General features: G+C 38.3%; 1 protein-coding gene across 1 annotated transcript in view; it reads right to left on the reverse strand.

Annotated features, from left to right (window-relative positions):
* Window positions 1–3,915, reverse strand: part of CENPP (centromere protein P) — a 130,408-nt gene that overhangs the window by 42,806 nt on the left and 83,687 nt on the right. The window lies entirely within an intron of this gene.

Raw genomic sequence — 3,915 nt, forward strand, 5'->3', positions numbered from 1 at the left:
AATGCACCAGAACAAAGGATAAAATGGCTTAATAGAGGGACTGATTTCTTTACAGGCATATAAAAGCTGAAGGCAGCTGCACACTGTCAAACCTTCTAAGAACACATATTAGCTACTGAACTGGAATTTTATTGCCCTTGCTCTGGAAGCAAAGGTTCCCTGTGCATTTCCCTCACATCCCAATATACTACCAACAGATGTCATGCAATCAGCACAGAAATCCTGATCACACAATGTTTAACAGTGAAGGGTCTCCAGACACTTTTTAAGCCTATGACAGACATCATATATGAACACCTGAGTTTCCTTTTGTCTGAAGCTGTGCATTCATGTTTAGAAGAAACAAAATCTTACGTCCCAAAGTTCTCTCTCATACAACCAGACCATTCCCACAGTGGTGCCTGATCTGCAGTGAGTCAATACATAAGGCATCTCTTGTAAGAAACACTCTAAAGATACGTGGACTTGTGAAAAAGATTGCTTTGGATATTTCCCTTGGTAAAGTGTGGTCAGCAGTCCTGCCTTTGTGATTACCTAAGTTTGGTAAAGAATGGTGACACCAGCAGGCTGAGTTTCTACATACCATGTTCTGTTTGAGGTGGTTTGACTTCATTGCTTGTGCACTTTCAACACTTGATTCCTTCCTTCCCTTTCACTCTGGCTAATAGTTTTTTTGCCTTTGTAGAACACCATTAAGTCCCCAAACTATTGTTTTGAGACTAAAAGAACGGATTTAAAACAAATACTTCCAGTCTGTTGCTAAACAACTTGAGATTTACTTTGCAGCACTGCTGAGCAGTGCTTTCAGAAACGTTACTAAGGGTTTTGAATAAACAGATTGCCCCAAGGAAGGACTGCCAGGTAAACAACCTGCTGTATTACATATTATGTAGTCTTATAATAAAGTTCAGCAAAACACCACATATTGTTGCAGTTCTTTTCATTCAAGCAGATTTCTTCCTTTTCAAAGCATTCAGACTGGACAATCTCCACTGAATTTGCAGGGGATAAGACCACTAAAACACAGATGGCTAAAGATTTATTGTGACCATTAATGCATTTATTCTCCAATATGTGCTTTTCCACTATTAAGTTCCCATAAAAGTGAATTTTATGCAAGTAATTTGTCTAAGATTATTCCTTTGGGGATTTCATACAGTGAGTATCATCAAGCTTGCCTGACAGCAATAAGATACCATGACCTAAAGTAATGTTCGGGGCAAATATAAAGCACAGGAGTGAAACAGAGACTGAAGGAAAAACGTTTTGGAATCAGAACACAACAGTAGCAGAGGCAGAAGACCAAGAAGCAGAAAGAAGCCAAGGGATGAAGGGTATGCAACAAATGGGTGCTCCTCCCTTCAGAAACACATGGGCAATTAAACGTGGATAATATTTCCATATGTCAAATGTAAGCAGCTTAAATCCATTCACTCTTCAAAATTACCAACTACACTGGCAAATGGAGTGGGCTTTGTTACAAAAACTCCCACTGCTTTTTAACACTGAGCCTCAAAGGATTTTATAAACAAAGCACATGGGATTATGACCATTTTACAGCTTGTGACTGTTAAGACATAGAGAACTAATCTGACCATTCTTGGTCAAGAAAAAAATGGGAACACATTCAAAGGTTTTGCCCACCAATAGGATAAAAATATGCAAGGACAGCTCAACACAAACCCTTTCAGTTACTGTTTATTCTCTAAAATATATTTGAGCAAATAATTAATTTCTGCAGGCTTACACTGGAAATGAATATACTTCAAGAAGGTTGTTAGACTGAGAATGGGATATAATTCTGCTTAAGTATTATCAGACTCAAAAGTCTGATAAAATAGCATGAAGCAAAAAATTAGCCATTAGATGTTCTTGTGGAACTGAAACCACTTGTTTGAACCTCAGCCACACAGGTCCCCTGAAAACTTCCTAAGCCTTAGTTCAGCTGGCACCACTTGATCTTTTAGTGTGATGAGATGCTTGGTTGAGCATCTGGAAGAGCTTTCACAGCAAGGCCCTGGTGAGAATGTGGTTTGAGGAAGAAAACTGCTAAGCCATCCAAGTAATGACTTTTACAGACAATCAGATTTGGGGAGATGCACAGGAGTACTCTCATTTCTCCTGTTCCCTAGACACAGATGTAGCTGCAGCTTGTATTCACAGATAAATTCAAGACAGAACCAGCTGCAAGTTGCTAAGACTTAAGAGGTGTCCCACTGGAATTTTTTTAACCATTTCAGAGAGGAAACTACCTATAGTACAGCAAAAACCTGAATAATTTTTTCAGTAACCGAAGGAGAGACAAAGGCAAGGCAAATATTTTTGAATACAAGGATGTAATGCAAATGTTGAAACTATGAGAGGGTAGGACACTAGAAAGTCAGTAAAATACCCAGAATACCAAAAGTTAGGATTCAATGGCCCCAGCAATTTCAGAACCACAATGTTTTGTGGCATAAGAGGAATTCGGGGGCTTTAGACACTATTATATTTCTAAGTTGTGACTTACATTGTTGGCTCATGCATAAAAATTTTGAGAAGATTTGCTAAATGTAGGTCCCACTGTAAACTGAAATATAGCAGAAAACATCCTATGTATATCACCATATTAATACAAAAGATAGTGACATTGTATATTTTATTGAGCAGGATCTTTCTGCTAGTTAAGTGATAACAGAACTTTGAGCCTGAACTGCTTTGTGCGCAGGGACACACACTTCTGGTAAGGCAACAACTGCAAAGGTATCCACCCAAATAAGGTTGTTACCATGGTACCTTGGGGACCATTCTGAATTTGAGGGAATGATTAGAGAAATGTTTTCTCTAAGCAAGGTGAAACATCTTTCTTAGGAAAAACATCAAAACAAAGGCTTCAAATGCCTCTCACAGTGAGATTTACAATTAATACCCAGGTGCTAGAATCCCTGAGACCCCCAAAATGTTGAGCTTACAGCATACACCCTTCTCCATTTTCCACTTCAATTTAATAAAGAATAGAGATCCCCTCATGACAAAGCTACAAGTCACTCAACCTTGCCCCCAAACAGAGTTGAGGTGTGACCATTTGCTTTCTATTTGCCCAAGACAAAGTGAATTTCATCCAGAAAAATCTCTGTTGCAGTAAAACTATAGAGCACTGATGTAATTTCTGAATTTCAGTTCTGAAATGTGCATCATGCCTGCACTTACTGCAAAGGCCCCTTTAGCAGAAGGGGAAGCATGATTTTATCATTTCTCTACCAACAGTCTGATTACACTTTAACTGAAAGAAATCAATGGACTTTTAAGACCTCTCTCAAGTCACAGCTTTATAAACAGTTACATGGCAAGAAAATAAACAGTTTATCATTCCTGTTGTACAGTAATACAAATGTTAACTAGTTGAAACTCTCATGAGAAAATGCATTCTCATTTAAGCACTGTGTTTATATTCTAATGTACAGAATTTGCAGACAAGACTATAGACAGTAAAATAATAGAAATATGTGCAAATACTATCAAAATAATTTTAGTCAATAATCCTGATAACTTTCTAGCTGAAGCAGCTGTCAGACAAGAAGTCTGCAGATTGCTGGTTTTCAGACAGATACAACAGGAAGCTTCAAAATCTCTACTGATTTGGAAGTGTAAGCACCCAAAAATATAACCCCCCCAAAATATAATCCTGCTTATATCCTCTTTGGATTTCCAGCCTCAAACAAACAACAAATGTCACTCCTGTTTCAATGCAGAAAGCAACAGTGAACATGCAGCAACAACATGCGTTACAACATTTATACCACCACTCCTTACTGAAGTTACCTATCAAGCTTTGGAAGACCAAACTTCAGGACAACTCACTGCTTAAAGGGGGTCAGAACCATACTGTGACCATCTTGGAGAACATCCCAATCACAGAGATGAAGCCTACTTTGG

Source organism: Acanthisitta chloris, unplaced genomic scaffold (genome assembly GCF_000695815.1).
Source record: "Acanthisitta chloris isolate BGI_N310 unplaced genomic scaffold, ASM69581v1 scaffold13312, whole genome shotgun sequence".
In the NCBI taxonomy this organism is placed as follows: Eukaryota; Metazoa; Chordata; class Aves; order Passeriformes; family Acanthisittidae; genus Acanthisitta; species Acanthisitta chloris.